This window comes from Mchenga conophoros, linkage group LG11, assembly GCF_057382185.1.
Source record: "Mchenga conophoros isolate Kocher_MC1m ecotype Shallow Benthic linkage group LG11, M_conophoros_male_GT1.1, whole genome shotgun sequence".
NCBI lineage: Eukaryota > Metazoa > Chordata > Actinopteri > Cichliformes > Cichlidae > Mchenga > Mchenga conophoros.
In genome coordinates, this window is record NC_140536.1 from 23,756,692 (window position 1) to 23,779,723 (window position 23,032).

At 44.0% G+C, this 23,032-nt stretch overlaps 1 protein-coding gene and 1 long non-coding RNA gene across 6 annotated transcripts in view; both read right to left on the bottom strand.

The window, feature by feature from the left end:
- Nucleotides 1-17,592, bottom strand: part of grik5 (glutamate receptor, ionotropic, kainate 5) — a 95,550-nt gene extending 77,958 nt beyond the window's left edge. For all 5 annotated transcript variants that reach the window (XM_085291625.1, XM_085291623.1, XM_085291624.1 and 2 more), the window contains exon 1: nucleotides 16,904-17,592. The gene's annotated coding sequence lies outside the window, so the exon portion shown is untranslated. The remainder of the gene's footprint in view (nucleotides 1-16,903) is intronic.
- Nucleotides 17,593-18,158: 566 nt separating this feature from the next.
- LOC146564123 (uncharacterized) lies at nucleotides 18,159-22,485 on the bottom strand. The gene is made up of 3 exons (XR_014894291.1): nucleotides 22,159-22,485; nucleotides 21,705-21,876; nucleotides 18,159-18,952 (listed from the first exon to the last, which is right to left on the bottom strand). It is a non-coding gene; the product is annotated as an uncharacterized LOC146564123 (long non-coding RNA).
- Nucleotides 22,486-23,032: the final 547 nt, after the last annotated feature.

Here is a 23,032-nt window from a genome sequence, read left to right on the forward strand (position 1 = left end):
CCCTTACGCCGTAGCTCCCCCTCTTCTTCTCATCAACTACTCTGTTCATTCATTCTGTGGGAATAAATCATGACCCAAAGCTCACTGTGGAGGAGAAGTGCTGGGAAATACCGCTGAAATCAATGTCACGATTCCAGTAAGAATATTTCCAAGATATCGATAAAGGTTACGATACGAATTGTGATTTTGTTTGTTATAGTGAATAATAAAATCCTCTGCACACAAACAAAACCCTTCTCAGGGAAGATTGGGTTACATTTAGTATTTATTTTAAGTTAGAGCCTCATTCACAGATAAAAGATGTTAACTGACCACAACAAGGGACAAACGAACACTCAGTCCAGTTAGTAAGACGAGCCCATTTCTTTATTCTAGCCTAATCGCTGTTTGGAAACAGAAACAAAAGAAACACATGCTTGGTTTTATCATGTACTGTTTAAATCTCCACTTTAACAAGAAAACAGACTTTGAGGATGAAGACTAACCCGTGAGTTTGGCAAGCGTAATGCTATCTTGGGTATTATGGTTGGCTGAGGTTGCTGGAGTGCACACTTTCCAAAATCAAATTTAAAAAGAAAGAAAGAAAAAAGACAGAAAAGCAGGACCGCACTCCTGCTAATGTTACTTTAAACCTCAATACTGTCGCATAGTAGAGTACTGTGGCGTGCTACACAATAGATGTAATGTAACACAGTCCTTGGCCTTGGAAATAATACTGTTTTAGCATCAGTGCTGTGGGAAGGTAGTGCATTGTGCAAAACAACCCTGTTTTCAGTGAGTGTACAATGCTTGTGCTCGACTGACATACTTATAAGGCACCAGATCATTGCTCAGGAGAAGATGTCACTTTTGTCAAGAAAGAAAGAAGAAGAAAAACGTGGATAAATGATTTAGGAATGAAAGTCTTCCTCCTCCCTCTGCTCTACTCCTCTAACTCATCCTGCTGGTAACAACCCAATCCTCCAGCCTCTCTGGCATATTAACATGACAGCCGTCAGCACCTCTGTGCAGCATGGCCTTTGCACTGTGAGTCTGTAAGGATGAGTAGACGGGTGTGTATCTGTCAAGATGTGTCACGGCATGTGTGGTTCAGCCAAGTGTGCGGAAGATGCGAGTGCAAGCATACAGTATATGCATCGATACTTTTCATATGCGCTTGTGCCGATTGTTAATTTGTTTTTTTTACTTGCAGAAGTTCAGATTTCAGATTTCAGTGACAGCTCAACTCAATCTTAAGCTACAGCTATCTACCACCATGCAATGTTCAGTCTCATAGATACAGCTAGAAATAAGCGAGTGTAATAAGTACATTTCTCTGTTTTTTGGATGGGAGCAGTCAAAAATAATTGGAACATTATTTCTGACAGTTTACAACTTCATATTTAAATGTAATATTTCACAAAAATCAAAATCCAGCTCCTTCACTAGCTTCAGTGCTATTCACACGGGGCTAGTATTACCTAAGCAGCTAAGGTAATTTCTAACAGCAAAGATCATCTGTGAGTTTAATCCCATGTAAATCTGCAGTGTCCATTGTTACACCACGGCCTAGGCAACCGGCGTGCAACACAGAAAAAATAAAAAATAAGGGAAAAAAACAAAACAAAAAAAACTACTACGGGTCTCCACAAAAAAATCCAGTCCAATCGTAACACCATTATTTGTAAAGTAGGAATTAGCCTTTAATACTTCTCAATACCTCAAAGCGCTCTTTAATTTTAATCTCAAGCAAATCAGCCTCTTAGTGATTTGGCCTGTTGTTGTTGTCTTGTTGTTTTTTCTTCTTCTGTCCCACTCCTGCTCAGGAAATATGAAGACTATATTTGCAATTACAAATGAAACTTTGGACAGCAACGGCTCATGTTGCTACACAGCATGGAGACCCATTTACACAAAGAGCTAGATCAAATGTGTCAAAGGATAATGAGGTACATGCTTTAAGGAACAGTTTGCTGTCTTTCAACAGGCTCTGCAGTTTTTATGTGACAGTCTATTAACAGTAGGTGGAAAAAAGGCTCAGAACTAGTGATTACACACGTTCTAATCTATTTTTATCATCATATCTGAGGATAATGTCAGTAAACACAGACTCTGTTTATCCCTGCAAATGTGGTTCCCTGGTGTAGTCCTGTGCAGATACAATTTTAGACATGGACATTTTAAAACACGCATTTGACGGCCACTTTATTATGTACACCTGTTCAACTGCTCATTACTGCACCTATCTTTAACCAAGCAATCACATGGCAGTAACTCAGTGTATTTAGGCATTAACACATGGTCAATATGAGCTGCCGAATGGGGAAGAAAGGTGATTTAAGACACTGAATGTGGCATTGTTGTTGACACCAGACAGGCTGGTCTACTGGTGTTTTCCCACACATCCATCTGTAAGGTGTACAGAGAATAAAGAGAGGTGCCACTCCTGTCAGCCACAAATAGGAAATTGAAGCTACAACTCACCAAAACTGGACAACAGAATATTGGGGGGGAAAGGGTGGTTTGATGAGCCTCGGTGTCTGCTGTAACATTCAGATGGTAGGGTCATAATTTGGAGTAAACAACACATGGAAAACATGGATTCATCCTGCCTTATATCAACAGTTCAGTCTGCTGCTGCTGCTGGTTTTATGATGTGGAGGATATTTCTGTTGCACATTTTGGGGCCAAATGAGCATCATCTAAAAGCTTCACCCTACCAGAGTACTGCTATTGACCATGTCCATCTCTTTATGACCATAATGTACTCCTCTGATTCATAGTACTCAAATAGCTTCCACAGTCACCTTTTCTCAGTCCAACAGAGCAACTTTGGGATTTGTTGGGATTGGGAGATGTGCGTCATGGGTGTGCATCCATCACATCTGCAGCAGCTGTATGATGAAGGCACAAGGTGGTTCAACCCAGTACTATCAACATGTACCCAGTAAAGTGGCCAGTGAGTGGATCTATATGCTAGACACCACCATCAAAAAGCAGGGAAAAAATGTATTTCATCCTCATGTAAGTTGCTGCACATTTTATTTTACTGACTGTATTTCTTATTCGCTGAGACCTTCATTAACGGTTTCAGCCGTGCACTCTGACAAGCACCGCCACAGTAACCAAAACCAGACAGGCCTCTGTCTGATGCCGGCTTTTATGGGCGCAATAAAACCTGAACAATGCAGCACTGCCTGCAGTTAGCCGCTATAACTAAATGTGTGTCTGCATGGATGTGCCCATTTTCTGTCAACTAGGATATAGTTCGTCTGTCTGCGACACCTACATCTGTGCATCACGGCACATTTAATGCACTGCTCCACTCACTGGTTGTGAATGTGTTTTTACCATCATGCACCCTACTTCTATCTATCTCGGTTTCTATTTGGGGGCATTTTGTACTGTGTCACTGTGACGTGTTTTTCTCTCTGCTCCCCAAGCCTGTAATTCATGTGTGGCCATACACACACAAAGGATTGAGGATGTGCTGACACAAGGATATTCTTTCTTCTGCATGAGCCTTCTCCTCTAAGCTTCAGGTCAGGACAGAGAACACGCGATGCACGCACCAATAGCAACTTGAAGAATAGATCTCAATACGTGTAATCGATAAATATGCACACATATGCTGTAACACGTGCCGTTTCTGTTTGTCATTACACCTCAGTTTCTCTGGAAGCACCCACCCCCCACCCTCAGTGCTTGGTAATAACCGACTTTCCCTCCCTGGTTGCCTCCTGGAACAAAGGTGAAGGGCACAGAAAACAGCAGACGAGGGAGGGAAAGAGGCTCTAATGGTGATGTTTTTCAATTGGCTTGATTTATGGCTGGCTGTTACCATTTATCTATTTATTTATTTATTGCCATTTACTCCCAACAGGCTGAAGGAACCAGACTGGACAATCAAAGCTGGAGGATGGAGGACGGCTGCAGCGAGTAAAAGGTGAACACTAGACCCATGAGAAACGCGCAGAAGGATGTAACCAGGCTCTCAGGATGAAGACAAGGGGAGCAGAGAAAGACAGGAGCAAATGAAGGAATACAAGAGTGAGTGGGAGGAAGATAAAGAGAGAGCAGAGGGGGCTTAATGAATGTAAAGGCTATAACAATGAGGTGAGGTAAATTGTCCATTAACTCAAGAGTTTCTCATGCGTGTGTGTTGCTTCACCATAACATTCCAATTTAGCAGGTTACACACCGATGCTTCCTGGCCAGAGACATGCAAAGTGTCTTTAGGATACCAAGTTAGCATGAAGAGAGACAGAGGAGAGTGATTGAGGAAGACAGATAAGGGGCAAAGGAGAGTAGTGACCAAAAAAGAGAAAGGGAGGAGAGTAAAAACAGAAGGAGCAACATGGTGGAAATGTAGTGGTGAAGGAGAGATAAAGGAGTTGGAGGGGGGGGGCAGGAAAGCGAGAGAGGAAATATTGAAAGCTGAGGAGGAGAGCAATGGGGGAGAGGCTAGATAATTCAGCTGGAGAGGAGGAAATTCACAGGGGGAGGGAGATAGCATCAGTTCTTCAGATACAGAGGGAGATAGCCACTACAGAGGGACAGGATCGAGATTTCAATACACACCCGAAAGGAACACAGAGCGCCGCATTATCACACAGCAAGAAACACAATTATTACCTTCGACAGCCCCTGAGAGAGTGGAACAAAAAAAACAAAGAGTGAGCCGGGGCAGCTGTAATGCTTTATAAATGACACAACAATTTGGCGGCAGAAGGCTGAACTGGATGGGAGGTTAATTCGTTTTAATTGGTCTGTGCAATCACAGGATGCAACGAGGAAGATAATGACGGGAAAGGAGAAAAATGACTTCTTCCACTCGCGTCACCTAACTGGCTAAATCGAGTCTGTCACATCAATGTCATTGAAGTGATTCCACAATGGATATCAAATGTCAGATATGAATTAATTTTTAATGACTTGAACGAGCGCCCAAGCAATAGACGAAGCGCCTCGTCCAACGGAATATTTTGTCTGACGCTTGCGAGAGCAGGCATCTCAAAAGTATTTTCATACTATAAACCAAACGTGAAGGGACACCTGTCATTAGCAGTTACAGTGAGTTAATTTGGGGTCTAACTAGCTCACAGTGTTGTGCCAAGAACGGCCATATGCCTTACCATAGCACCTCAGCCTTGGAATAAGGCTCCCCGGTCGTTAGCTGCAGAGGCTCGAGCAGTTCTGACAGACGCCAAATCAGGAAATGATCACAGTTCAAATGTCATTCATCGGTTTAGGCCTGAATGCCAATGGATCTGTGTTTCTGTATTGTTTATATGCGCATGCAGGCTTGCTGTAAATCTTTATGTGTGTTAGGATGTTGCCAGTTTGTGCAAAGGAAGACAGACAAACACACGCTGCATAAAACGGATTAGCTCACTATTATAGAGGAGCTGTCAGATGCTTATAAGACCAAAACACATTTCCCCTCCCGTCTCCCTTTAACCAATGTTGCTTAATCTCCACCCCGATCCGCCTCAGAAAGACTTAAGGGCTGTTACTGATTCCTCTAATGCTTTCAGATGAACTCTATGCTTTGACATGTATTCAGCAGGCTAGAAGAAGAAGAAAAAAAGCAGCTTAAAGAGCACAGCCTGAAACAGTGATGGAAAAGGCAGTGCATTTCACCCTCAGTGATATGGGGGAGGGCCGGTTATGCGTAGGGTTATTCATAACCAGCAGCCTGCCATACTGCAGGCTATCAAACTCTGGTGAGTGTATTAGCAGTTCACCAGGCAGGGTTTCTAATCACACCACCGCTGCACTGAGCTGCACGGGCTTATAAGGTGCTGGTTCATATTTTGAGCCTTGGGGAAGCACCGGGTTAATATTCCAAGTGCCTATAGATGAGTAATGATTTGGAATGGAAGTGCTGGGAGAGTTATGTAATTTGCGCTAACGTTATCAGGAGTAATAGACGCTATCATCAGTTTGTTTCCAGCTACTGAAAAAAGTTATCCCTGCAAAAAGGCGTTACAGCAAAAAAACCTCAAAATTATAATTTTGTTATAAATGCGCAGGCAAAACAGTATCATCGGGTAGTTGACAATATAATTGGTGGGTAATCTTGAAATCCTGAGCAAAGAACAGATAATACAGCAGATTATCTACATCTTCTTTTTAATTAGTGTCTGCAGTTTTTCTCGGCAGTGCATGCATGGTTAGAAGAACACGAGGGTTAAAGTGATAAATACTACCGCATGAACTTGCGGGGCTTTTCGATGCAGTAAGTGATCATGGCAACAGTTCTTTTTATCAACAAGGCCTCTTGGTCTCTAATGAGCTTCACACCTTCAGCCTCGCTTTTGCTCGACAGCAAACATCGCTCATGATTATTCATGCTATGCCAATATGGGCCACTTCAAAAGACTGTCCGGTTGGCACTTTCAAAAGAGCTGCTCTCTTCCTCTTCGCTCTCTCTTCCTGACTTACAGTAGCTCTCCGTTGGCCCGGCCCGCCGCACCTGTCTCCGAGCCGTGCGCGCACGCTCACACCGAAAGCGCCCACGCGCGCAAGCACTTGCACCACGAGCATACTCCCAGATTTTGGCTCGCGATCAGAGCAAAACAAAACATGGCTGTTCTTGGCTCGCCTGTTTGTTTGATTCCCATCTTTCTTTTTGTCGATTGTTCTCGCTCGACACACCTCCCTCCTTTTCATTCCACTTCATTCTTACTGTAACCGCCTCCCCTGTCCATCCTCAATCTTCTCTCCGCCGTACCCGTGAGAAAGCAGTGGCCCGAGCTGGAGGAGGAGGTCAAAGGAGGCAGAGGAGAGGACAGGCAGAGAGTGAAGAGACCCCCAACCCTCCCACCCACGCCCCACTCGAACCCCCTTTGTGACGGCTAATCGATGTGTTTGGGTTTCCTTCTTGGCTTTGTCCCAAATGGCTTGAAAGGTGAACCCCAATAGAGCTTCTGCTTTAACTCCATGAGGGCATGGAGAAAAGCAGCAGACCTAAGCCTGGCAGATTAGTTAGCCACCAGAGGGCTTTACACCTTTTTGCTGAGCTAGCACTTCCTATCGCCTCTCCCCCACAACTCCTTCCCTCCTCTCCAACAATCCCATCACTGAATGAGCCTTGGAGCGCATGGTTATACACACACACTTCCCTATATTAACATATTTTTGAATTTGGGGTTTCCTTTTAGCATAGATTATTGTACACCAGTGTTTTGATATCAAAGCCACTGAGGAAGAGTAAATCAGGTTGCTATTGTAATGGCGTGGTCCTCCTTAAAAAGAGCCCCTGTTTCCTCTGTTTTCAAGGCAATACACTAAGTGAGACAGATACACAGAGGCAGCAAAGATGATGGCCCACAGGTATGCATTTAGATGAATTTTATACACACACACACACACACACACACACACACACACACACACACACACACACACATTACAATCATCCAAATGCTACATTGATCTCTGCAGCAGCATTGCCCGACAGGCCTGATTGCCAAATGAAAACAAAGGCTGCATGTACAGTCCTGACACACACCATCAGTCACACATAGCCTGCAGTCACAACGATTACCTGCTGTATGTAAATCCAGTGAGCAATAAGGCAGGTTATCCCCCTTATGAGACACCGCTATTATTATCAGAGACAGAATATCACTGGCAAGTGCCACTGGCCAACTGCTAGCAAACTGATTATGTCCCATCGAGTCTAGGTGGCAAAATTGGAAAATGGTGATATCAGGAGGTGAGCTTACACAGTTCTACAGGCAGTACAAATGAAGGATGCGTGTCTTCTCCATATTTTTCAGAGGGCAAAGATCCAACAGTATCAGGATCCCTCAGCAGGCATAAAATAATTGCGTTAGCTACCTAGTACACAGATGTAGCGCTATAAACAAATATATACAGTATATACACATGAGTTATTTTATTCTGTATGTGTGTCTTTTGACCTCCTCCCCTCATCCTCAACCGGTCACAGCAGATGGATGCCCCTCCCTGAGCTGCTTTTAAAAGATGTTTCTTCCTGTTAAAAAGAGTTTTTCCTTCCCACTGTCACCAACTATGTAAATAAAACTGAACTGAATTGAATATATAAACTACTTAGCTTTAGTTGTCAGTTCATATGCACTACTTGACTAAAGTTAATTGATTACAGTGCTTATTAAATGTTTTCATGAATTACCAGGTTGTTATGGCAGTGTAATAATGTTTTAAACATTTTATGACTTTAGGCAAGCATGAGTACTGTAACTATAACTTAAACATGCTGCAATTGCTGATAATTAAATGACACCATTGATCATTATGTTGGAGCTTTTAAGGGGGGGGGGGGGGGTGATTAGCCATTTCAGAACAGAAAGACTCATTTAAATTTACCTCGAAGCTCTTCTTCTTTACAGAACATTACTCTGCACATTCCTGCTAACAATGTGAGCATTAACCCACTGTCGCCACGGCGAAATGTGGGAAAACAGGAAAACAGAAATATTTTACGAATCTATCATTGTCGATTAGTCAAATAGCAAACAGAATTCATGTTTTTTATGAACGTGATAATTAGGATTTAGGTCCACTCGGTACGAGCAAAGTGTACTTAATAAGCAGTGAGTTTTAGAAAGACAGCTCCACATGCAGATTCAGACAATTATCCCGTGACTCTGCTGGTCACTTCAGCCCTAAGGAGCATTTAAGCATCTTTCAGTTCATTGCTTCAGCTTCATCACTTTCGTTTACCATCACCGTTTTCATCAGCATTACTTCCAGACACAGCGGGCAGCTGTTTACAGCACAAACCTGGATGCTACCTGCTCAGCACCAAGAAACTGATGGCACATTGTTAGTGACTAGCTAGTGAGCATAACGGATCATTTGGCAGCTAAAGAGCCACACAGCTCCCTCAGGAGTTTGTGAAGGCCAAAAACATGAGTGAAAAAAGAGAGAATACCGGATTTACAGTCCAACTGAAAAATATATCACTGCTTAATATGATTGTTTTCATTTTTTTATTTTCTATTTAACCTTTATCTAATCAGGTTAGTACCACTGAGATCAAATCTCTCTTTTACAAGGGATACGTAGCCAAGAGGGCAGCAACACAGACACACAGAAACAAACAACAGATTAAATAAACAATATTAAAACTTACTCGCATAAAACACTTGTGCATAGACTAAGGTAAAGTGTAATGATTGAACCAGAACTTTAAACTCCTTCAATGTAATCTGAGTGATCATCTGCGATTGTGACTTTCATGATGTACGCCAGGGTTTCAAGCTTGTTTCTGTTGCTCCTAAGTCTCAACAATCAGTAACTGGAAAATAAGATATCACTAAATAAAAAAAGTCAGTGAGCATCTGGCATTTAATTCCTACAGTCTATTCCTAATCCCTAATTTTCTCATTAATACCTACTGTTCAGCAGTTTGAACCTGGAAATGTTTAAAGTAAAACACACAACATTTTGTATTCTAAGCTTTCTTACTGACTTTCCACGACGGACCCGCCAGCAGCAGAACTGAGGCTGACTGCAGGTGCTAATATGCTGGTATCGCCTGTGCGGATCAGCAGGGTACAGTATGTGCTCTCTCAGCCTGTTTTACTTTGGATCAAAGACTGTCTCATGAGCAGTCTGAAGCTCTTTGTGCTTCTCAGCATGACCACATCTCTGCTTGCGTGAAATACATTGATTCTGGCATCCACCACACACCAACGCGAACCATGACACTGGCAGAATGCATAAAACACACGCGCCCCTCCCGTCCCCCGGCTTTCATCGTGTTTTCAATCCAACATCAAGAACATCGTAAACACGCACGGGTAGCACAACGCGGCTCTCATCTCGACACAGACGGAGAAAACACCTACACAACATTCACGCCGCACGTATAGTACAAACACGGTATGTATACACAAGCTGCACTCGCACTCGAGCGGGCAAATGTTCATGTATAATGAGAAATACTATACGCTTACTATAACTTTTCCTGGCTTGGGTTAAAAGTCACTCCAGCAGTGAGAAAATGACAAATTACTGGAGCTTCAATCTCTGATTCCTGCACGAGTGATGATTTGGAAGAGAACTGGTGAAACACCACAGCAGATTACATCAAGTACCACTGAACCAGAGAGACACAATTTGTTTTTCGCTTTTTTACCGAGCCTCTCGGATAATGTGCCGCGATTGTTTAGCTTAAGCGAAGTAGAAAACTGCTGCTTCGAGGAAGGTGTCAAATTGTTTAAAGAGTTTCTTTTCTATAGCAAAGCATCTTCACTGCTTGTCACGCACACCTCCATATGAGCTTAATTATAGTCAACACTTCCTTCCCTGGGTGTATGAAATTACACTATTCACAGGCTACCACTTTACATCCAAGCTCATCTGAAAGTTATGCCTCAAAAAGGCGATGATGCAGATAATATTGTACTGTTTAATGACACTTTGCTGTATTTGGTTGCAGCAGGGGCCAACAGCTCCGGGTCGTCATCACAGCCAATTATTTGACTCAGCAGAAAAGTGAGTGCCAAAATGTTCCAGACCCACCGCACGTTTGCAGAAAACTAAAGTCCATAAAAAAAACAGGACTTAAATGACCACATATGCTGTATGTTTTTAAATTCCATTATGATTACATGATATGAGCCCATTTGGAGTATTTAAGTTTCGCCGGGACAATTAAATCTGCAGCAGTTTAAATTCAGGCAATAGCCCACAATCAACTGCTGCATCACCATTTGGACAGAGGCAGCTGGAACTGACTGGCATGTTAATACTCCTGATTGGTGGAGCTGATTACAGGCTCTTGACTCACAATCCCAAAATACCAGTGTTGAGGGAAAAAACGACACAAAGCAAATATAGAAGTAGTGATGAAATTTGGCCTTTCCCTACATTTCAGGAATGAGAAGAAGAGTCGACTTCTTGTCTTTCTAATGTGTGTTTCACAACATGTAAATGGTGGGGAAATCAGGGGGCTTGGGAAAGTAAAGGTGGTCTAGCAGAGGAGATAAAAGTAGAGTATCTGCAAATGTCCCATATGATTATAGTATGAGTTTATCTGAATGCGGAAACGCCCAAGATATGACTGACAGTTGTGATAATGTTTATAAAAGGACAGATATACACTCATGGGCCACAGGTACATCTGTTTGGCTGCTTGTTAATACAAAAATAATACAAATCAGCCAATCACAGGAAAGCAGCTCAATGCATTTAGGCATGTAGACATGATCAAGATGACCTGCTGAAGTTCAAACAGAGCATTAGAATGGGGGGGGGGGGGTGATTTTAATAACTAAGAACGTGACGTGGTAGTTGATGACAGAGAGAGAACAAGAGAGAAAATAGAGAAAATATCCAGTTCTCTGGCTGAGGAGTCAAATAACCACTCGTTAAAACCAAGGTATGCAGAAGAGCATCTCTGAATGGACAACACATTGAGTCTTGCAGAAGAAGGGCTGCAGCAGCAGAAGAGCACTCCAGGTGCTGCTTTTTCTGTCAGCTATGAGCAGGAAGCTGAGGCTAGAAGTCACACGAGTTCACCAACTTTGGGCAACAGAAGATAAGAAAAACACTGCATGCTCTAATGAGTCTCAATTTCTGCTGCAACATTTAGCTGGTGGGGTCAGAATTGGGTGTAAACAACATGAAAGCGTGGATTCATCCTGTCTTATATCAACAGCTCAGGCTGGGGATGGTGGTGTAATGACATGGGGGATTATTTTTCTTGGCAAATTTTGAGCTCCGAGTACCAGCTGAGCATCGTTTACACGCCACAGCCTATCTGAATACTGCTGCTGATCATTTATGACCGCAGTGTACCCACCTCCTGCTGCTTCCAGCAGGATAACACACCATGTCACAAAGCTCAAATCATCTCAAACTGGTTTCTTGAACATGACAATGAGTTCACTGTGCTCAAATGGCCTCCACAGTCACCACATCTCAATCCTACAGAGCACTTTTAGGAAACGCTGGAACGAGAGACTCACATCATGGATGTGCAGCCAGCAAATCAGCAGCAACTGTGTGATGCTATCAAGTTCATACAGGCCAAAATCTCTGAGGAAAGTTTGCAGCATCTCGTTAAATTGATGCCACTAAAGGGCGGTCCTACCCAGCATAGCTGAGGTGTACCCATGGAGTGTAGTAAATCTATCAAACTTGAAAATACTACATATTCTCTCTTCAAAAACACCAGTGTTATCTTTTCTGTTCAAGCAAGTTTGAATATTATAAGATCTAAGCGAGCTATACTACACGTGTAGATATGACGTTGATGATCAGTGCCATTAATGCAGCGTCAGGCGAGCGTCTTCTCAACAGCAGCAGCAGTGAAACATTAAACTGTAAAACAGACTTACCAGACCGAGGATGACACCGCTATTACCTGAATGACTTTTCAACAATCTTACACTCAAAAGCAGTTATGTGGAAATGTGTCAGAGCAGATGAACGGAAGAATTCAAGAATGCTTTTAGAGGGTTCAGCTCATACTGGATTAAAAGACACTGCTCTTCTGTAGTCACACTGACAAACAAAAACAGATACACGTATCAGTCCACCTGTTTGTACTTTTGTCTGTCATCCGAATGATAATTGCTAAAGTATGCTCTTATAAGCCGATCCCTAAATAAAATTAAATCAGCTTTATGCATTCTGAAGCATGACCCCCTCAGGCCTCCTTAGGGGTATTCAGACAGGTTTGATCGGTGATTGCAGGATGATATTCTCTGCCGAGACTCCATTTTCCAGCTGCGGGCTTTGCCTGCTTACCAGCTGATTAGATTAAAAGGTGAGCTCCTTCACCCTGAAATTTATTTTCTGATCTCCTGATAGATAGACTGACACCATCAGACAGATAAATATGGGTAATTCCCCCGAGGCTGGCAACAACTTGTTAGTGTTGGATATTTATAAGCTGTGCGGTGAAACATACACCTGAATTTTAGGTAAAAAAAAAAAAAAATACCCAAAAAAAACAGGATGTCATTCTGAAATTTATCGAGTGAAGCTACTCATGCCTACCTTATTAGATAAAGTTCTCTGCTTCACTTTAATTCATTTATACTGACACTTATGGTGACCTTATGGTGAAACATTCCCAGCCTTCATTTAATTGAATGCAAACAGCGCACGAGGCAAGCTGGAACATCTACAGCTGAAGCCTTTTTAGCCTTGACGGCACGGTGACACAAGCTTTCCCTCTGGTTAAAATCAAGAAACTGACATAATGAGCAGCCGCGCCACCATGAAAACTGCACGCAACTCTACCCAAAATGCCTTTCTCCATCGTTGCACATTCTCCTTGAACGACTTTAAATTAGATTTATCCCCCTTTTGTCACTCAGACGCTCACGCAAGGCAGCAGCAATCGTCAGTAAAACATCACAGTTGTGACTCACTGAGCCTCCACCAGCCTGCTGATTAGGACAGGTCGGGTCAAGACTGATCACCTGAGCCCCTCAGACCGTATTACAATTACGCTAATAGAATACTGACCTTTTCTACTAATGCTAATGCAGCAGAGAGTAAGTGCCATCTTACTGTCATTGTGCACGCAGGTACTAAAGCACCAAATAACCAGAAATGCACAAAACGCTTACAGTAGCAGCACACATATACAAATGATCACACTTCTATCCCAGTTCAAGCACATTACACACATTGCTTTTATCTTCTCGCAATCCCGTCTTAATGACTCCATTAACTGAAAGGCCATTAGCAGCATTCACTTTATGGCCAGCCAAACAGCCCAGCTGGGAGCACATTATGGAAAAGGCATGCGTGTCCCGATGTCCATTTCTTGTCACCCTCTTCGCACATACACATTCATTCACTTCCTCAATTCATCCCTCGAGGCCAGCTAGCCTGAAGCAAGCAGGCCTGGACAAACTGCTAGGTAAACACTGCACTGCAGAAGAAACTGGAGGGCTCCTCAGTATTTGAAGAGATCTCATATCCCAAATTAACCCAGTTCACCTTAGAGCGGCAGCTGCGTGAGGCCCTTTAGGAGTGAACGGCCATCCAAGAGACAGCCACAGTCCCAAAATATTGATTCAGCAATGATAACAGTCTGATAATGATCTGTTCTTGCTCCACCACCAGAAATGAATCTCATTCCCTGCTACAATCCAGCTAAGCTAAAGAGAGAACAGCTGTTCCCACTGAAGAACTGAAAAATGAATGATGATGCGAACAATGTGAAAATGTGTTTTGGCCTGAACAGCACAACACAAGTGAAAGATATTCTCAAACGCTATCGAAAGTGGAATCACAAAATAAAAATGTGCGCCAGCAATTAGAAAAATGTAACCCAGAGAGATGAATGGATCAGTGATCTGAAAGGGCCCGACTGGTACAAAGCAGGGCAACGGGAAATTCGCTGTAAAAGGCTGTCTCGTGAACCATGCACACTTCTGCCACAATTTAGACCAAGCCGAGTGAAATGATTGGGGAGCGTCGCAGCAACACCGAACGCTGCTGCTGTGAGAAGCACTTAAAAAGATTAAATGTCACAAACACGTAGCTAATAATTTGGCACATCATCTCCATATTGCTTTTCTGTTTCTGCAAGTCTGGACTCGACGAGCAGAGTGCACATAATCCAGCACGGATGCTCTTTGACTGGTTCTACAGAGTGAGTCACCCAGTTACTTTGTGACCATGGAGCAGAGCTGCGGAGGGCCTGGGGGTCAGAGTTCATTTAATGTCAGTGAAGCAAAAACACAAGACACGCACATGAAACCTCAGCTAGATGACAAACGTGCCACGCGGGAACAGAAACTGAACTGAACGCTTGCCAAGTTGGTTTAGGGACGTTTTTGAGCCGCGTGTTTGTGCTGTGTGTCATATTTCATTGATCTCGTTTTGTGCCTTCAGCTCTGGTTTGTTATTTGTTACTCCTGTGATACACTATCACATGCTAAATGTGTCTTTTCTTTTTCCTGCTCCGAGCTAATCTTCAGCTCTGCAGGCAAATGGTTGCCCCCGCTGAGAGGACAGTGGAAATACTTCATATCTCATAGGAGGGGGGTCGCGTCCAGCCCAGCCCTGATATTAGCTCACCACTCTGGGAGCTGTGGGTTTCAGACAGTTGTACTTTACTTCCGCTGAGCAGGAGTGGACAGAGGTTTCTGCTGCCTGCTTGTTTCCCTCCCTCCCCCCTTTCCCATGGGGTAGCAGGCCATTTATCAGCTACTAGAAGAACATGTATCGATGCCCCGGAATTCAGCGTTTATTACACTTCAAAGTGCAAGGTCAACTTGGCAGGGATCTGTGTCAAAGCTGTCAAGCACAGAAACATAAAACAAATAGCCCACGCAGAGGATGCGGCGTAAAACACCAAGATAAGGGGCACATGTCTCACCGTGAGATTCTTGGCTTCTACGTACACATTTGCCAGGAGGTTGTAAACACAGAGGTTTCCCCGTTCATGTTTTGTTTTTTTAATACATTTGAATCTAAAAGAGCATCATTAACAAACAGAGGAGAGATAAGGAAAAGATGTAATGGCAGCATCCATATATTTAAAGAGAAAACACCTGGACTGAGGTTAGTTTTTTCCCCTCTGTATGACCACATGCCGCATAAAAGTCACACCAACTCTTCCCAATTTGCCTCAGCGGCGAGCCATATTGAGAAGCCAGAGCTCTTGTGACTCTCTAATGTAGTCAGTACTTTCATGCCTTTGATGCCATCACATGCCACTCCTCCCCTCTTCTCTGGGTTTTCTGACAGTGACAAAGGGGATCGGCAGCGGCGTGTTATCACTGTGCAGCTGCAGTAATCGTATTATTTAGTAATCTTAATTCTGAGAGGCTGACCAACACTGTGAACAAAGCGAGGGCCTTGCTAAGCCCATCAGAGCGCTCCCATGGAGCAGAGGTCTTTTCCTGCTCTGCGGCCCCTCCAGACCCACACACTCCCTCATCCCTCCCCGTTTCTCACCCTCCCTTCCCCGTGTCCTCCTCTCTGTTGCTTTCTGTCTCACACTCTCTGTCTCCCTCCTCATTTTCCTTCTGCTCTTGCTCTTCTATTTCCAGAAAGCTTTTTTATTCTCTGTCTCCCTCTCTGTCTCTCTCTGTTTTTTTCACCCTCCCAATCTTTCTGTCTCTGTAACGCTCTGAGCTGGGAGTTTGTGTAATGGCGTTATTCACAGTTCATTGGTCTGTTTGAAGGGACTATCTTGATTGAGCGTCTCCTGGTGCGAGGCCTGGTGACTGTGGGAGTGTATAAAGATGTGGATGTGTCCGTGGAGATAGATGGGCTTAGTAATATGCAGGACATTGCAGAGTCTGGGTTTCGGTATGGGGTTTCATCCAAGCAACACATAGGGAGATAAAAGGAGGCTGAAATGATATGCAGCCGGAGTGCAACGCTCAGGGCATTAGACGTGAAATGAAGGCAACAAAGAACTAGTCAGGGAATCAGAGTCATTCTCATTAGCTGGTTCACCCTCTTCAGTTTTAGCCCCCCATCCCTTTTCCGTCTCACCCTAATGAATATAAGTACACTGACATAGAACCAAAACGTGCTCCAAGAAGCAAAAAAAACCCAAAAAACTCACCATTAATTAGTTCAAATTAACCTCAGGACTAAAATCTAGGAGTATACATACACACATACACACACGCACGCACGCACAGGGAAAGACACCCTGTTCGCCTCATTCTGACACCACTCTGATGCTGTTGTAAGCTTGGCTGTAAGATCAAAATCTCTTTCTTTGGCAGACACACACAAACACACACATACACACACACACAAACCGCCTGGGGCAGAGGAAGCACAGGAAAGCAAATCCGCTGTGAAGACACCATAAAACCAACACTGCAGAGAGACACGCCACTTCTGCGCTTCTGCATGCATAAGCTAAAAAACATGCTAATGACATGCGCCACACATGTGGAGACGTACACGCGTAGAAAGAGAGGGTCCTACTTACAGAATGAATCAGACGGTATCAGAAGCGCCGTGCCATATTATCACTGTAGTAGTGAGTCAACACAGGCACTGAGATCTGAGACCACAGAGTTTTAGCGCTTCAGCCAAGGGGGTGAAGGGTGGGGGGGGCGTGGGGGGAGTCAGAGGAGTTCACACTGTGTCAGTGGGTGTGAGGACATTCAGGAGGAATCTGGAGCAATCCCGTGTTTATACTGAGAAGAGAAAATAATCCCGATAGGCAAGGCAAGAAATCAACAATTGGTGGAAAAAGAAGTTTGTTTCTTGTGTACAAAGAGGATGTACGGGGGATCGATTGGGCAGGTGTGTTTTTCTTCTTTCTATCTCTGACTTTTAAAAAAAGCAAACACAAAAATAACAAGAGCCCACCTCGACAAATAACAAAAGGAACGGGTGAAAATGAGTCAATCAGAAAAGGCTCCACCTTTTCCTTTTTTTTTGCTGTCTTATTCTGGTTTCCTCTGTCTGCCCACCTCTCGTTTTCCTCGGGATTGCAGTGGGCCCGTAAGCAGAGGAACGGCGGTAACAGAAAACCAATCACCTCGGCAGACGACGAGAGAGCATAAAGGAGTAAATGACAAGCAGATGAAGGGGAGGATTTCCGACACCTGCTCTCTCCCTCTGTTTCTTTACCTCCGTCCTTCTCGCTCTCCCTCTCCCCAACCTGTATTTCCCTTCTAGTAACAGCCCCCCCTCCCTCCCTCACTGCTTGTTTGGGTTTTTTTAGTGCATGAGCTTGCCACAGCACTGACTGAGATTCTCCAGAAGCTAAAACCACCAGGATGCTCTTCTGCTTTCTTTCCTGCTGTCTGCCTTCCTCTCACGCTCTGCACAGAATGACAATGATTTGCGCGCCGTCTACTGTGCCGGCACTGGATGTCTGCCTGGCTCTCTGCCCGACACTTGGGCTGTGTACCCGTCTTCCTGTCTGTCTGTCTATCTCACCAGACTCAGAGCTTGTCTGTCATTCAATACAGCTGTCTGTTTACCAGGCCATCTTTCAGCCTGTCTTCCTCCCAAACACTGAGATACAGACCAGGCAGGTGCAGGCGGGACATCATTCTAGTCTCCTGCTCAAGTCCCCCCCCCCTCCCCAGTGTAAATCCTAAACCCCTCCCCTATCCATTGCGCTAACTAGCCTCAACACGAATTACAAAGAGTCCAAAAAAGATTCTGTGCAATCCTAGTTAATTCTGTCCTTTATTTTCTCGCTGTCCCTGCCTTTTTTCTCCCCCCTCTGTCGGCTTCCTTCTCTTTCTTTTTCCACCTGTTTCCCCGTTTTCTGCTTCTTCTCCTTCTTCCTTTTTTTTGTTCTCCTTCTCCTCTCCTCGGTGCCAGTCTCCTTGCTCGTTATCTATTCTGGACAGTCTGTCCCTCCTCTCTCTCCGTCACTGAGGGAGGATGAAGAAGAATGGTACTGCTTCATAATGTGCTTCTCCACAATGTGAGAGAAACTGGGGGAAATTTGTGGGATAAAAGCCGGGTGTTTTGGAAATTGTTCCTCAAAAAAAAAAAAAAAAGAAGAAGAAAAAAAACAATAATGATAGGCCCTCCTCCCCCGCAACAAATCAAAACAGAGCGCCTCTCGAGGGGGGATTTTCAATTACTCGCTTTTGCCCACAAGCCAATCTGGAAAAAGTGGCTGAGCTCTGAGGTGTGCACCAAAGTGTCGTAATCTCAAAAATATATCCGGTTGATAAATCCGGACATATCCAAAAGCTCTGTACCATTGCTCAAGCATCACTGCAGCCTATTTCATTTTAGATGAAGTCCAAGAAGCTCAATTGTGCGCTCAACACGCCGACTGGCTTGTTGCGCGTTGACTCCTCCGAGGCCTGTCGCCCTCTGCTTATCTCTGCTTTCGGTAGACGGCTGGTCCAGGCTCAACTCTGCAGACTCAGCCCTCGCTCGGATGGTTCGAGCTGATGGCAGGAGATGGTGGAGGCAGTTAGCTGTGGAAAGCTGGTCGCTGGAGGGTGGATGTTGGCTTCCATGCTGTCCATTTGGTGGCCATCTCTGCAAGGCTTCAGATCTAGAAGGAGAGAAAGAAAGGAGGAAAAAGCAGAAGAGAGGAGAGAGGGAGAGTGCATGAAAGGTTAGCATGGTGACATTTGTGTCACTCTTCCTTATCGCGTATGTCATTCTCCTCCTCGCCACTCTCCACCCTGCCTGTCGTCCTGCTGTCTATTCCGTCCTTGTCACTCTTCCACGGCTTTGCTGCTTGTTTGTGCCGACCTCCTCTCCACTCACTCTATGATTTGAGGCTTTCACTCTCTCCAACAAGCTCATCTTCAAACGCTCTCGTCATCCCCATCTCACTTTTATTCCCTCTATCCAATTTCAGATCTTCACCTCTAACTTCTTTCATGCAATCATTTTTTACTCTTTCTCTTCAGAATCCAAGGTGTCTGTTCACCACAGGCTCCACAGGCTGCATCAGGTGCAACAAAGCCACAAGACATAACTAGTTGGTCCAGACTAGATGTCACATTTTAATAAAAAGTGTTGTTTTTTAACTTTTCTTCTATTATTGCACTAAATTATAACACAAAGTCATGTGAGATGTAATGATAAGATGGATTATCTGTTTGACACAATGGATGAAAACAATACCTTGAGGTGATATTTACACAAAACCGATTCAAATATTAAAATAAGACGCATTCAAATGAACAAGACAGAGTAGAGACAAATATCTTGGATATTTTAAAAATAACTTTATGCTCATTTTTATTTAACTTTTTAAAACCTGAACCATTAAATAAATTGCCAGAAAATTCAATTTTTTTGAAAATAGAGTAGTTATTGAACCTTCTGACGAAATAAATATATATTAATTTGCATATGAGTTTTAATATGTATCATATTTGCTAAATCTGTCATTTTTTGCAGTTTGAGCTTAAAAATGTATCATGCAATTTTCCCAGGGGGGAAAAGAAGTCTTGACACATCACAAAAACTCACGTATCGAGTGTGATACTCTTGACGTTACAGTGTTAAAGACGCATAAAACTGTTTATTCCTCTGCAGCTGAAACAACATTAATACTTTTCAGTTGTGTTTTGGTGCAAAAGAAATGAAGAGAACCTCTTCAGTTAAAGATAAATGTAAAAATATTTTGTTCTCGTCTATAACATACTGAGATTTGGATTGAAATGTCATGCAGAGAGCTGCGTCGTATTCGGTACCGTCTCTTTAGACCTCCTGACAGGTCACGCTATTTGCATTTCATTGTGCTCTCTTGCATTTAATGTAATGCAAACAAAACAATGAACCTTTTGTGAGTCATACTTTGGTACAGTTTCCAAATAGCAAAACGCATTCATAAATCCCTCTAAATTAACCCCGCTCCAGGTAGACAGGTATGCATGCAGATGACAGATGGCCCGAGCTTAGACAGACTTGGATGCCTGCTGAGTTTCTATTTTTCATTTCCTAATAAATCACACTACCTTTTGTCAAACAGATGACCCAATTCTAAAAATAGAGGCGCAATGTCAAATCTTACCCAACAGGTAGTCTCGACTCTGTTACTATGCAACAGTTTGCACCTGTTGAATATGATAAAGTCCTTTCTGAATCCTAATCAAAAAAAGCTTGCCGCTCTGAGTCGAGTGATGGATCTCTTCTTAAGTCAGAAAAGTACAGAGGAAAAAGGAAAAAAGGTCATTTCAGAGCCCTGCAGTAATATCATCTCTTTTAACAGAGTAAAATCGTTAAATAAGTTTAGTGACTCCAGTGAGGTGGGTGATGGCCGATTTACAGTGAAACATTCGAGGCCATTCAGCTTATCAGCTCCAATCAATACTTCTGTTGGATATATACGACCCTCCCGTGACACCGATATTCTCCAAGGACCATTTAAGATGAGACTAAGCACGGTGAGGTTAGTGCTCAGTGTCTTCTATTGTGTGTGTATGTGTGTGTAGGTCCAGCCTTTGTTGGCACCTTAAGCATGCTAAGGTGTCGCAGGTGTGAAAAGACGTAGGTGAGTGCGAATTGGTGTGCAGAAGGTATGTCAGCGAGGAGTGCAAAGACAGAGGTGCGTGTAAAAAGAGTGACATTGTGTGTCTGTGCATGTACATATGTGTCACAGCTGTCATGCCAGAAGCTATTATATACACCGATCTACTTCATAACCTTCTGTTCCTCCAGTCCTTCACACTGAGGCTGAGCACAAACCTCTGCTCCCTCTGAGTGGGAAAAAAAAAAAAGATTGACACGGACACAGAAATAGCAGCCCTTCCACACACACATAAACACATCCACAGCATCTTTATTCATTTCCTTTGTCAGGAAAGAGTCTCAGAGTGTCCTCGGTGTGTCTAAAATCAAACAGAATGTAGTGAGGAGCCCGAAGAGACCGAGAGAGGGATGGAAGTAAGAGGGGGGGGGGGATGGGTGACACAGCCAAAGAGGGGAAGATGGAAAAGGAGGCAAAGAGAGGGGGGAGACAGGCAGCAAAATGGATTGAGCCATTCAGAGTTTGTCTATATCCATTAAAACTGGATAGGACGGCTTATGCCCTGAGGCGTTTGGGGGGAGGTAAAAGAAAAGGAGGATGGAAGGAGTGATGGAGGGAAACAGGTGGGGCTGGACAGGGTGAGTGGGTGAGACACAAGGAAACGAGGGGGGCCCATCAGGAATGAAAATGCTCTGTATATAACTGCAGACTAAAGCCATACACATATATACATATTTATATATATTTAGGAAACAATCAACTAAGAGGTGAAAGAGAATGAAAAGAGGAGGGGGAAAAAAGGAGCGGGATGGACACTCACCCATTTCAGCGGGCTCTCCACAGGCAAGCACAATCCCTGCTCTGTGATCCCATCCTGGGGAAAGGCGCAGCGAGATCCTGGAGCTCCCTCCGCTGAATACCAATGGAGCTGCTATTATCAGCTCTCTCTCACACACACACACACACACACACACACACTCACACACCGGCAACTGAGGAGGAAAAGGCACAAACAGCACACAGAGTCAAGTCTGGGGTAGTTGTTTAAATTAGAAAAGAAAAGCAGCTCAGTGACGCCAACAACATGTGACAATAAAGGGAAACACTGCAGCGGCACAACTGGATTTAAATTCCCTCCCAGCGCTCCTTATATTCGCCTTTTTCTTATGAGGAAAAAACATCAGAGGCAGCGCACAAAGCTGAGGCATCAGTCCACACACACACATATACACACACTCATACAGTGCCTTTACACAGCCTATACAAATACTTACTGAGCTTATATTCAGAAATCCCAGCGAGTCCCACAGCTCACTCTATTCACAGCTCCTCTGCTTCACAGACGTGTTAGAGGAAAAATGAGTTGTCCGCTGTTTTTCTTTCCCTCCCTGTGGGTTCCTCACAGTAGTATTAGATGCAAAGATAAAATGATATGAAGGCAGACTCTATATCCTCCCTTGGTTTCTCCTCACATGCAGTATACATCCAGTTTTTCTGTCTCCATTTGTTGATTCGGGTCCGATCCGTCTGCCTGCCAGTGGACTTCGCTGTGATACGGCGACACGCGACGGCAAACTGCATTCACTTAGTCACCCTCCCCTCTGCCTCTCCCCTTGCTCAATAGTATACCCGTACCTCCTTGGCTTTCTCCAATCTAATCAGCTAGCTCTCTCTCCGTCCCTCTCTGCACCCTCCTACTCTCTCCTCACCCTCCCTCCTCCTTCCCAACACCCACTCCTCTACACGCTCTCTCTCCCTCCTAGGTATTTTTCTCAAAGATGAATATCAAAAATAAAAAACCCATCACCCCTCCATTCTCTCTCTTTGCTCTCACTGTCAGTTTGTCCGATAAGCATTTGAAATGTGGGGGGGCAAAAGAAAAAGCTGGTCATGAAGAAAACGCACACTATCTGAATGAGACGCACACTCACACACACGGCAACAGAAAGACAGAGAGAGTAATCAGAGGGATGTGTTTCACCCACGGCCGGGGAAAACTACCCTGACAGAGTTTGACGTGGCTGCTCGCTCGGGGTGACAAACACTATCACACGACCGCACCACTCGCCTCGTCTCGTACCCCGTGACACACACTCACACACACACAAACGTGCAGACACCAGCGCGCCACAATGTAAACACGCCCGT